This window comes from Aplidium turbinatum, chromosome 2 (assembly GCF_918807975.1).
Source record: "Aplidium turbinatum chromosome 2, kaAplTurb1.1, whole genome shotgun sequence".
Classification (NCBI taxonomy): domain Eukaryota; kingdom Metazoa; phylum Chordata; class Ascidiacea; order Aplousobranchia; family Polyclinidae; genus Aplidium; species Aplidium turbinatum.
In genome coordinates, this window is record NC_137473.1 from 56164574 (window position 1) to 56178862 (window position 14289).

Here is a 14289-nt window from a genome sequence, read left to right on the forward strand (position 1 = left end):
GGTCTGAGCAGCTATCTCGGCGGACAAATCAAGTCTCACGGCGGACACACCAGTTTTAACATTGATCGTCATGCTTAATCACTTTATCTTGATAATTCTTTGCCATTTGAGAACCATAGCTACGGTTTAGAAGGCTTTTTAAAATTTCAGCGAAGTCACTCTGAAAAGCTTTCATCAGACCAACGATGTGCGCTTGAAGAGTCAAAGCGCCGTGTAGCTGCTCAATATGCCGCATAACTGATTAACTTCCACCAAACGAGGTCGTGTGGCTTCTTGCGTCACAATGCTCTGGCCACGAGTCGGAAAACTTCTGCACTAACGCTACTTTTTTCTGCTGTGCAAAATTTCACTAAGTTTTTTTCCTTTCGGTTTATTTTTGCGTGTCATGTGAGCGAAAATGACGAAAAGAATAAACAAAACTTACGAAAAAGCACAATTATCTTTTGCTGTCTCCGTGATGCGGTCGCCTCTCCAAAATAGTATCAGTATTCCACGAGATCACGGCAGGCCCGGAGTTATAATCAGCGCAGTCAGGGCCGTCCAAGCATTGAGAGCTTCAATAGTATCAACCTTCAAAGACGTGCGCCAATCTCTACGAGATCACGTAATATACGAGATCGAGATCACGTGCTTGTCGTTGAGATACGTAATACCGGGATCTACTCCGTGTCTTTTCTTTAGACTGGATAATGGAGGAGAAAGCGTAAATAGAAGCTCTTTAGCGATAATATATGCGATTTCAAACAGTCTCTTTATTTTGATTTTTTTGTCACTCATTTGTCGAGGACCTTGACCATCGGAAATTGATGGCTTGGGGTAAGTTAAGCACTGTGTCTCCTCAAGTTAGTTTCTATGCCATCGCCATCATCCAGTCTGTTGACGTCGGGTTCTGTTGGCGAAGTCCTTTGAACTGGATGGGGTCTTCTTCTTCAGTCTTGTGACTGACGATGTGAGGGCTACGGCCTCTCATGAAATCGATTTCTAATAAATTATTGAGACTGTTGACCGATGATACTTAGACAGTGCAGATAAACCAACTAATACTGGACAGCATAGTAGCTGCTCAGATGGTCAGGCAGATCTCCTCCCTCAGTAATACTAGACACCTTCAAAGACGTTTCATGAATTGAAATATCTTTTTATGCTCTTTCGGGAGCAAACTTAATTCGGATTTGTTTCTGGTTTAGATCTGAGGTATCCACAAATAGTGAGATCTGGATCTGATCCGGATCTCAAAAAACAAATAAGTTACCGAGTCCAATTTTGTACACCTTGGATCTGTACACCCAGGGCCTCCAAGAGCCCTGCCGGGCCCCGGTGCAGATGTTGCTGCCGGGCCCCCCAGCGCGACATGTCGCGTGATATCTCACCAATCACAAGCAAAATTTGCGGTGCGCGTTCTTACAAAGGATAAATTAGGTTAAAGTATTAACACTCCATTATTTCACAAACAAGGCACTATTGTAAATATAACTTTAAATTCACGGATACACACTAGTTATACACAAAGACAAAATGCTGTAAAATGCTAAAACACTACATAGTGTAAATATAGCCTCAATAGCGTTGTCAGATATGGAATTCTGCCTAATTTGAGGAAAAGTTTATAGCTGTTGGAAACAAAAACTTGTATTTTGGATATTTTTTTTAGTCCTGGGCAAAGATCAAAACCTTAACCTTTCCTAACTCTAACCCTTCCTAACTCTGGCAACACCTGATTGTAACCATGGCAACAAGTGGGTAAAATCAGCAATTTCGAAGATAAAAATTGCAATACTATCCGACATGGCTGACATAGCATTGCATATGTGTGCTTACAGCTTTACATTAACATACAATACCATTTCTGACCTTGAAATCTGCAGAGACTAGGGCAGCAAACTTAGGATGAATGCATTGCTATTCTTCATGACATTAAGAAATACCAACTTCAAAATATAAAAAACATTTTATGCAAAATTGACCTTAACACGCAAATTTAAACATTTTATTGGCCCCCTGAACGCAAAAAAATGAAAATATTGTTCTAAAAAAGGGCATACCCATCAGGGGGCTCATTCAAAATACAAAACTAATATTCATATAAAAAACAATATTTTATGCAAAATCGACCTGAGCACGCAAACTTAAACATTTTGTCGGGCCCCCTAAACTCAAAAAATTGAAAATTCTGTAATTTTAATAAAGGGCATAGCCTAAAGGCTACCCATAAGGGGGCCCCATTCGACATACTAAACTAATATAAAAACAATATTTTATGCAAAATCGTTGAAATCAATCTTTTTATCGCGTGAATTTAGACATTTTGTCGGGCCCCCTTGAACTCACCGGGCCCCGGTGCAATGCACCGGTTGTCCCCCCTCTTGTGGGCTCTGTGTACACCTCTGTTAGGCTTACTGGGTAACGATGAAACTGTTTATAATTACTTTGATTAAGACTTGTTGCCTGCCCTGCATCCACAAAAAAGCTACTTGGTAGGAATGGATGAATCAAGAAGAGAATCATTTCACACTCAAAAAACGCTTCTATTCGGATTATGTGGTGACCTTCGTGAGAATTTTTTGGCTTTTAACGTCATCAGATCGAAAAATCTCTCATCAGCTTGGTCACAGCGGTAAACCATAATCTCTTCGTGGGAAAATTGTAACATAAGTTTCCCGAATCCGTTCGTCTGCAGCCTATGTAATGACCGAAAAGAAACACCCCTCTGAAACGTCTATTCGAGAATTGTATTTCTGTAAAATTAGCCCGCGGCTATCGAAAATGGGGTGCAACGCGATACACCACTAAAAACTTGTCACTACGATACAACTACTTAGTTAAAGACGGAAGTTTCGTCCAGCTGGCAAGTACCAAGCAAACAGTTAAATATGCGACCAACCTTCGAATCAACAATTTTAAAATGACGAGAATAGATTTCAATATCTCAAACGCATAACTTTCATACTGTGACGTAATAATGATTATCATTATGAAGCCATCCTCAACAGGTATTCAAAGGTGGTGATGCAATGTTTCATCAGGTCTTACGAACGATGGTGCAATCTTGCATCATTTTTTAGGAATTTCCATGACGTAAGATTCAGTAGACCTGAACGGTTTTATATGACGTTTGATTTGTACAGAAATTGGCCGTAACACTGACTTATTATTATTATCCTATTGAGTATTTATCTTCCAACGATTAAAAACCGATTAATATCTTCTTGGCTTGACTTGTAAACGTTGATCAGTATAAAATCGCCGATAACCTTTTTAGCTCATCCATTGTAGGAGTTGAAGTTGACCAGGCTGCTCGCTGCTTCTTGTGTTTGCGCTGCGGTTTTTATCAAAACCGGTCCAGCAACAATCCAAGAACTTGCGCCCATTCAATATCTTCAAATGTCAGGAGTTGATTCATTTTAAGGTGAGAGTTGAAAACTTGGTTATAATAGATTATTGATTCGAAACAAAAAACTTTATTATAACAGACCCAACCAGGGCTTCGATCACTGTTGACCAGGCTACTTTGAAGTTGCCAACCAAATGATAATCAACACAGTTAAAGTTTTATTACGACTAAGCAATAATTTTCTAGCTAAACTACAATTATGTAGACTTGATCTCACCAAACCTCACAAATTGAATAATAAACAAGTAAAATCCATCTAAAGCAAAGCGTATCCCCTTCGTCTTTAAGCGATGTCCAGCACAGAAGTCTTACTCGGTTGTCGAATGTTGTACAATTCATTCCTTAGCCGACTACCTGACCACAAACTTCAGCCTCATGACCAAAAGCTGGCTAAAGTATTCACGATATGTAGCACGTATAAGTAAAACGCTGCCTAAGGAAACACATACAGCACCAAACCATTAAGGAATAATGATCAAACTTAATATTGAGCGAGCATCAAGGCGTAACCGTTTGCTCACTGGTGTTGGACGCTATGGTGCAGACATGTTGCGCTGGGGCTTGGCAGAGAGTGCTGCTTGTGAGTGTGGCGGAATGCAGACGGCAGCCCACATTATCAAGGATTGCTGGCTATACAGACCATCCCATGGTATGGAAGGCCTAATTTCCATCGATGACGACACCAGGCAGTGGCTAACCAACGGATGCCCTGACATATACGAGCGAAGAAGAAGAAGAATAATATTGAGCCATAAACTAAAGATTTTGTTTTTTTGTTTGCGCAAATGCTAAAAAAATCTTCCATAAGTTATAATTACTATTTTTATCTTTTGTCGCACCACTTACAACATTGATCTGATAAATGCAAAAAGGTTGGACAAAGATGTGTGAGCGGCTACTTGCCACGTTGAATTACCTAAAAACTTCTAACATGAAACATAAATTCGCTGCAGTGGAGACCAACAGAAGTTTGTCTCGAATAACTCTCATAACTAGGGCGGATATATGTTTGTCATAAAGAACGTGTAATTTTCTTCTAATAAATAGAAATATTCACATAAACCATTTTATTTTGACAAACTGTTTGCTTTTCGAATTTCTGCAAAACTCCTTTGGAAACTTTCGCATGCCAATCTGATTTTTCTTGCTGTATCGGATGTCCATCTCTGGACTTAGTAATAAGTGTCCCCACTATGCGTAACAGGCTAGTGGGTTTCGTAATCCAATTTGCAAACATTTTTTAGCAAAGAGTATGCACATGTTAACGCTTCATGTATTGAAATATCTTTTCATGCTCTTTCGGAAGCAAACCTAACTCGGATTAGTTTCAGATTTACATCTGAGATATCTAAAATACTGAGATCTGGATCGGATTCGGATCTCAAAAAACAAATATGTTACCGAATCCGATTTTGAATATTTTGGATCTGTACACCTCTGTTAGGCTTACTGGGTAACGATGAAACTGTTTATAATCGTTTAATAAATCCTTTTTATTTATTTAAATATGATTAAGACATGTGGCATGACCTGCATCCACAAAAAAAGCTACTTGGTACGAATGGATGAATCAATAAGAGAATCATTTTACATTCAAAAAACGCTTCTATTCGGTTTATGTGGTGATCTTCGTGAGAATTTTTCGGCTTTTAACGTCTTCTTCTTCTTGCTTATGAGGCAACAATTCAGGCAACATCTCCCAATTGTTGAAACCAGAGCAGTGTCTTCATGTTACAGTCTATGAGATCCACATGTTCTGCAGGTTGAAGCACTGGACAGTGATTTATAATGTGCTGTGCTGTTGGACAGCCACCACAAACACAGGCTGGTGAGTCACACAATCACCAGGTAAACATATTGTGCTTGAAGCGACCAACACCATTACGGAGGCGATTCAGGGTCACCCATTCTTTTCTTGGCAGGTCTGAGCCAGATGGTACCGTAGTGTCTGGTGTGACTTGGAATTGGTTGGGCCGTGAGATTGTTTCCCAGCGGTCTCTCCATGACTTCAACAGGTCGAAGTGACCTTCATGAAGCGCCACAATGTGTCGACAAAAGGGCGCCTGGAAGTCAGGGGTTGACGTGTGAGCTGTTGTGCGTCAAGGACTACATTGTGAAGGAGATGGCGATCATTGACTTCTGCCTTTAATGCAAGCCGTATGGTGGAATTCTCTCTGCGTAGTTTTAGTGGGGCGATGCCTGAAAGCACTGGTAGTAAGTCTGTGGGAGTTGGACGCAGGCATCCAGTGATTATGCGCATGGTGTCGTTAAGGGCGATATCTACTTTTCCTGCGTGTGTGCTGCGGCACCAGACTGGAGAAGCATATTCGGCAGCACTGTAGGCTACACAAGCTGATTGCAGTTGATTGCTGATTGCAGTTATGCAGTTGGGCACTAGTGCGCAGTGTTGAGGTTTTGGATCCCCAAGTCGACCCAAATAGACATCTGAGAAGGTTGTTTCTAGCTGATGCTTCGGCATGAACTGAGTCACAGTGTTTTTTATACATGAGTTGCCGATCCAAGGTCACACCAAGATATGTAGGGCAGGGGTCATGTCGGATAAGGGTTCCATCTAGGGGGACTCGTAACGGGCGGCCAGCTTCCTTGTTGTTAACTTTTAACGTTATCAGACCGAAAAACTCTCATCTTCTTTTGAAACTGCTATCTAGCTTATTATTATCCTATTGAGTATTTATCTTCCAACGATTAAAAACCGATTAATATCTTCTTGGCTTGACTTGTAAACGTTGATCAGTATAAAAACGCCGATAACCTTTTTAGCTCATCCATTGTAGGAGTTGAAGTTGACCTGGCTGCTGGCTGCGTGTTGTGGTTGCGCTGAGGTTCTTATCAAAACCGGTCCAGCAACAATCCAAGAACTTGCGCCCATTCAATCTCTTCAAATGTCAGGAATTGATTCATTTTAAGGTGAGAGTTGAAAATTTGGTTACTGGTTGGAAACAAAAAAGTTTTTATTACAATGATGTTATACTTTGTAAACAGGTGCAAAGTATGTATTTTATTATAACAGACCCAATAAGGGCTTCGATCACTGTTCACCCGGCTACTTTGAAGTTGCCAACCAAATGGTAATCAACACAGTTAAAGTTTTGTTACGACTACGTTATAGTTGTCTGGCTAAACTACAATTCTCTAGACTTAATCTCACCAAACCTCACAAACTGAATCATAAACAAGTAAAATCTAAAGCAAAACGTATCCCCTTCATCTTTAAGCGATGTCCAGCACAGAAGTCTTACTCGGTTGTCGACTGTCGTACAATTCATTCCTTAGCTGCCTACCTGACCACAAACTTTAGCCTCATGACCAAAAGATGGCTAAAGTATTCACGATGTATTGTACGTTTAAGTAAAACGCTGCCCAAGGCAACACACAGCACCAAACCATTAAGGTATAATGATCAGACATAATATTGAGCCATAAGACTACAAACAAGTTGATTTATTGCTTCACTGACGTTTCGCGCACCATGACAAAGCTCATCTTCAGTGCAAATAACATACAAAATAAAATTTACGAAGTTCTCTACTGCAGTGTGGTTGCAGGCACGAAAAAATATAAAAAACATGCTTTATTCTAAATAGTGACCAAGAAATGTGTGAGCTGTCAGTTTCTATATTGGATAACATTACCTAATAACTATTTTTGTTTTTGTTTATTCATATGCCTTATAAAAGACTAATGAACAACAAACAAGACAACGAACAGATCCCTTCACACCCAGGTAATCTACTTCAAAATTTGCTTTTAAAATAGATAAAACTGATTCATTTCTATTGATAGAATTAATTTCTTTAACTTTTGAATTAATGGCAAACGCAACATTGGGTTGACATAGATTGACTGAAATGGTCGTTTAATACCATTGACGGCTTTTTGTAAAATGATTGTGATGCCAACAAAAATACTCGGGTTGGTGTTATCTTACACAGTTCGAACACACCCCAAGCCGCTTGATGGTCCACTCATGGCCACCTGGAGATGCGGCCTGATTTGTCACATTTGGCAGATTTTGATTACAGCTACTGCTAGTGCTTACCTGACATTTTTTTATATGTTTTTACTTTTTGCGGTTTCCTAATGACAAAAAACTTTTTTGTTGCCTTGGGGAAGCAGTAGCAAATGAGAAAAAGTAAGTTGAAAAACGTAAAATAAGACTGTAATTGAAAATTAACAGTCTGACTAAAATCTTCGAAATCAATTTTTTTTTGTTTTTCAACATGTGAGGATGTTAAAACCTATTGTGTCATCTAGGGAAAAGAATTAAGAAAGCGTAAAAATCTAATTTTTAGAAAAATGTGTTTAATTTGTCGTTTATTTGTCGCCCAAAGTTAGAAAAACCTGGAAATTTCTGCAAAATGTGACAAATCAGGCCGTATCTTTAGGTGGCCATGGTCCACGCTATTATCCTCCAAGGCGGCAGTTTTTGAACTTTTGTGAGCTACCACACACCAAAAATTTTTTAAATCTAAGGCGGCACATCGCCTTCCTACTTTATTGTTTCTGTCAAAATATTGCCTTTCGTCAACGCTTTGATCGAAGCTGTTGCGTTGAGCACACCATAGCCTACATGAATGTCAAAAAATTTATTTACTTTCATTGCAAATGTGAGCAGTGATGGCAGGCTCCTGTCCACGTGAATTCTCATTACAAATAATTGTCGTTATATTGTCGACCAACTGGGTTAGATATTTTGGAGGTTGCTGCAACATTCAAATCACCAGATTTTTGTGCCACAATTGCGATCCTCTAGCGGCACATTGTTTGGAAACTTGTGCTCTGATGAATATAGTCCACTGTTTACAATTTGTAGTGCAACGGCGTTTTTTGTGTTTACTGAAAATGAATTAAATATTATGTCACGACAAGTTTCTTCTGACAAAAGATGCGAGGCCACTTTTCCTGGTAAGAGTGTATCCAGCAGCTAGCGAAAAGTTGTTGATTGCTTTCCTACTGTTGTGCACTGGGTTTCCTGGAGGAGGACAGTGGTTGCATTGTGCTCGTATGCCAGACGCTCGACAATGTCAAGCTTGCTGATCTTGAGCCCCTCGACGTTCAGCTGGAGGATTTAGAAATCTCTCAGGCTATTGTCCCAGCTTGGACAGTAGTAGGCTCCGAAAAGGGCTGGTTTAGCTTCGAATCATTGAGAACGTGGTATATTTGTTTGATTTGTTGTTATTTGGCAAATGAAAGTGAAATAATAAAGTATTGCTGAGTGAAGTAAGTTTTGTATTTATTTAATGACTGCAATTACAGCACGTATTGTCTTTATTAAATTTTGTTACTGATTTGGGAAATTGTAGCCTACTGCTATTTTGCATTCACCAAACACTGGCATTTGCACAACAATCTAACCTCTTAGTGTAATTTATTAAGAATCGATTTCGCTGTAGTAATATAGCATCTTCAGCTAGCACATGTAAAAAAGAAACTTTGAAAAATACGTAACACGAGCAAATAAAGCAAACTTCCGTATTATCAGCACGCATAAAAATTATGTTTTAAATTTCAAAAATTAGTTTTGACAAAGTGAGGCTTGGCAGAGTGAGTCTGGTTGATTGTGGGATCCTTATTCTTGGACTGAGAAAGCCTCTGATAGATTAAGGCTTTGAACCTCTGACACAGGGCCTGATTGCGAATTTGTTTCCCACAAATTGTTCGGAACTATAACCACTGCTGATTACCGCGTGGTAAAATTGCCAAATCAAATTCAATATTTTCAACATATCTTGATTCACCATGCTCTGAGACAATTTATATGTATCTGTTATATTTATCTTATTTGTTGTGATGGTCAGAATTGAACTAGAATTGTACTACAGTTGAACTGAATTGAACTACACCCTCTCGAGATGAAAAAAAAACTGGTAGGTTGAACGTTCTTTAAAAATTCAATTAAAACACTTAACATAGAACAGGATCAGCTGAAATTATTTCATTGTTGGAGAATAACACTTTTTTTGATACATACATTTAGTGTAGTTCGATTTCTTGATTGCTTGTTGTTATTATACCGGATAGCGTTCTCTAAAATTGTGCGTTCTCTAAAATTGTGCGTTCTCTGCGAAACACAATCAATCAATCAATCTCTAAAAAAAGTTCTCCCAACACAAAAAATGTGAATTGCAAATGTGGAGCATTTGCAAGCTTCGCAGGCCTGTGCTGTATACATTCCTTCAAAGGAAGTTTTACTTTTTAAATTTATAGTGGTGTAGGGGTGTCCAAACTTTTCCCCAACCAGGCCAGGTTCGATAATGCGGAAGTGCACGCGGGCCACTGCACGTGTTACGTATGCAGGGTATTTGATATGCGATTAAGATTACGATTACAGTGGTGCAATATTTTGCATCAACAGAATACGATTTCTTGTTTACTCTACGATTGCAGTCACGATTGTTCAATGTGAAACACACGACGATGATTACAAAATCTGGAACAAGCAGCATCACAAAATTTAGAAAGGCGGTCAAATAAGTAATTTTTCACATGTGAGCAAGTCCGCCAACGAGTCACCGAAGACGGAGCACCCAGAGGAGGTCTGGGAGGGGGGGCTACTCAAAATTAAAAATAAAAACTTTAAAATTGTGCATTTTGAGAATCATTTCAGCATAAATCAGTGCTAAACTTTGTCAAATGATGCTGTAATAAAATAAGACATTTTTATTTAAAATATTTCGTTGGGGGAAATTGCCCTCTTTGCCCCCTTGACTACGCCCCTGGTGACAAACATGTTTTAATAAAACCGGAGAATCTGCTTTTTTATTTTCTTTTACAAATAGAATACTGTTTATTTCCATTGAGGAATGTTTTCAGACGACACAGCTTGAAAGCACGCATCGTTGCAAACTGGGATTCTTTTTCAAGAAACTTATAAATCTAAATACGCATGACTAGGTTGACTAAGTGTTTCAATTATTTTGTTTCAATGCTTTATGTCTTTGTAAAAGCACTTTTTAATATCAAATATCCGGAATAACTCATCAAAAGAAAATTTATCCCTGCAGGTTGTTTGAGTTTGGCAACCCTGAACTTCAGTTTATTTCAAGCTGCTCAATTTTGCTCTTTGCTACCACCCTGTGACAACATTTCAAATTTTGCTAAACTAAATAGCGAACAACTGAACATGTCGATCCACCGCAACGGCTTAGCCAAAACTCTAAACTTGTGGTTGTCGATCTTGACAGTGAAGCGTCTTAAGTTTTACTTAGTTATTTGCAAGTGTAACTCTACCATTGGATTTAATGACTTTTGATTTAATTTCGTTTTGTTTTGTCCATTAGGTGTCGCTTTAACTTTATTACGTCACCAGCGTTGTAAACCTATTCATGACTGAACTTGCACAAAACCTACAGCTTCGAGCTAAGAGCAACATTCTAAATTCCCCAATTTCGCCCCGATATCTCAGTTGAACCATAAAGAAATAAAACATAGTAACTTTAGCGGGTTTAGCATACTTTATTACACACAAAAATATAATACAATTAAAGTAAAACAAACTCACACGTTTTCGACACGTACGTGTGTCCTCATCAGGAATTAAATCTGCAACACATAAAATGAAAAATCGTAAGATAACTTTGTCTTTGCACTGTAACTGTAACCACACTCTGGACTGAAAAGCACAAACTGAACAAATGATACGATAATTAATACGAGTAAATTATGCGGTAGGAAAAAGATCACATGAGGTGTAGACTACAGGACAAACAATTAGAACACTCACAAAAGGAACGATGAGCCACAGGCGAATAACTGCCGGTTGAGAGATGGATTGTTCCGTTTGATTCTTAAGGCTTCCATGATCTTAGTCATGCAAACCAGACATACAATGGTATGTCAACCAGACATTTGTTGACAAGGGCCGGGGAGCACATAAACCCAAACCTAACAACCAAAAGTTCTATTAAAGAGTACATCGCCTCTTGTGAAACGTGCACTGACAATGTCTCGATCGACCAATTTAAATCATCTTTCGAGGCAGATCTGATTTTCAGACTAAGATTATGGAAGCCTTTGAGAATCAAACGGAACAATCCATCTCTCACCTGGCAGTTATTCGCCTGTGGCTCATCGTTCCTTTTGTGTGTGTTCTAATTGTTTGTCCAATGCCTGGTAGTCTCACGTGATCTGTTTCCTACCGCATAATTTACTCGTAATCATTCTCGTATCATTTGTTCAGTTTGTGCTTTTCAGTCCAGAGTGTCGTTACAGTTACAGTGCAAAGTAAAATTTATCTTACAATTGTTTCATTTTATGTATTGCAGATTTAATTCCTGATGAGGACACACGTACGTGTCGAAAACGTGTGAGTTTATTTTATTTTAATTATGCTATATTTTGTGTATGTAATAAAGTATGCTAAACCCGTTAAAGTTACTATGTTTTATTTCTCTAAGGTTCAACCAAGCAAACTCTCTTTCAAAGCTTTATCATGTCTCAGTTGGTTAGAGCGTGACTTCGTGAACGAAGAAGCTCCAAGATCAAGCAGCGCTGGTTCGACTCTCGTGGTGTGCGCTTGAGCAACGCATTCTAAAGACTGTCTTTCATTTTGCGGCACCTAATGAATGGAATAATTTTCCAGCAACAACACTTCAACAATCAGAAAACTCCACTCTGTCAATCTCGATAATCGGCCTTGCGTCAAAAGCTTCTACATGAATGTGAAACTACCAGGAATTCAAGGCTTTGTGAGTCCGAAGATAAAGATTAAAAACTAAAACCAACCAAACCTTGTCATTCCCATTCTCGTCCTTTATAGTTTTCAGGGTTGAAACAGAGTTTCCATATTGGATTTTGTAGCTTGTTATCCTGTCATCATAATTAGGCCTCCCTTGCGTAACAACACCAACAACACGAGTTGGCTCCAACAAATCAACTTGTATCCACTCGCCAGCTCTTCCTGCAAATAGAATCAGGTTAATTATTTCGATCCTGTTGTTATTATTCGTTGTCTGGCCTACTCTGTCAGATTGACTTCACTGAGGGCTGGCTTATTAATATAGGACCAAAACCAGAACAACCATACTAGTTGTTGCCAAGAATGTGCAGTACGCTCCAAAACAATTGTTTTTGAAAAAGTCTTGATAGCTTGTGTGGAGTCTCCACCGATATGTTTAGCGGAACATATTGCTCGGACAGTGAGTACTCAGCCTTGTGCTGAATATCAGGTTGATTGCTCCTTCCACACAATGTACGTTAGGGAGAGCCGTCAATGCATTTTTTTTGTCAAATCACTGAGAAACTCGGCTCAGATAGGAGGCTTAAGTCACAAACAAATAATTCGAAAATCTCTTTTAGATCGGGCCGAGGGAAAACACCGCAAAAAAATTAGTATCACCCAAATTAAGTAAAAAAAAACCTCATTAAAGAAATAGAAAATACACAAAACGATGTAAACAGTCAAAAACAATCACAGAACGTAATCTTTCTTTGACTCAAAACGTGAACGCTGTGAGCCAGCAGCTGTTTCCGTCAGAATAAGTTCATTGATTGCGAGGTCAACGCTTGTGTGCAGCACGAAAACTGTCAATCGATGTTGGAACATCAGTCTCGACGAAAAGCTCTGTGAGCTGGTGGATGCTGAAATCGCGTAGAATTGATGGCTCAGTACGTTTCTGCTCGCTCCACCGGAGCAACGAATTTGTTGTCAAGTCTGTGTTGTCAAAGTTTATTTTGGGAATTTCGAAACGATGTATCCCACCAGTGTAGCCTTACCTTGCTTTCTAGATCCGATGAACTGCGAGCTTACGCATTGGCTTATACTCGTCATGCAAAAGGGCCAACATTACATTCTTCAGATGCACAGCAAAGGCGTTTGTAGGCAACTGTAGACGACTTTTTTGATTGGCCTGTTAGATAGGGTGGCTCGTTTTTGAACTTTTTTTTTTAATTCTCTCGGGGTAGTGGGGAAATGGTGCCAATGAGTGAGAAAACGCTCATGACAAAATTTGAGATTTGTAAAAAATTGTCATAAAATTGTCAAAAAATTGTTCAGAGTTTGGCAACCCTGAACTTCAGTTTATTTCAAACTGCTCAAATTTGCTCTTTGTTACCACCCCGTGACAACATTTCAAATGTTGCTAAACTAAATAGCGAACAACTGAACATGTCGATCCACCGTAGCAGCGCAGCCAGAACTCTAAACCTGTGGTCACCGATCTTGACAGAGCGAAGCTTCTGAAGCTTTACTTAGTTATCTACAAGTGTAACTCTTCCATTGGCTTTAATGAATTTTAATTTAATTTTGTTGGCTTTTATTTTGTCCACTAGGTGTCGCTTTACGTTTGTTCGCCACCAGCGTTGTAAACCTATCCATGACTGAGCTTTCACAAAACCTATTGCATCTATTTGTTTATTTACAATCCGAGTATAAACAAACGTTTCAACATACGCGATAATTATCCTCCTAGACAACTAATAAAGTTCATGTGATATTTTATGAACGCATAATACCAGACTATGGGTTCATCGTTGCAATTTTGGCGGAAAAGTTTAATTATCATGGTTTTTTGTTCAAACAAAAGACACCAGCAAACACCCGAGAAATATTTACAATTCAGCAAAGCATTGCCATTCAGCTGGAAGCTATTGCTCATCAGAGATTGTTTGATTACAATTACAATGTCATTAATCACATTACTTTACATGTGATGTTATTAAGATTACGATTGCAGTTTCACAACATTTCACATTAATGGATTACGATTACTTGTTTATTATTAATGTTTCAAACAATCGACGATGATTACAAAATCTGAAACGAGCAGCATTGGTACGTCACAATGGAAGGCTTGAGGACAAGAAAAAGATTGCGATTTAAATGTTAGAGAAAAGGTTAGGAAATATTTTATGTAGAAACTTTACATTGTAGGCTACAA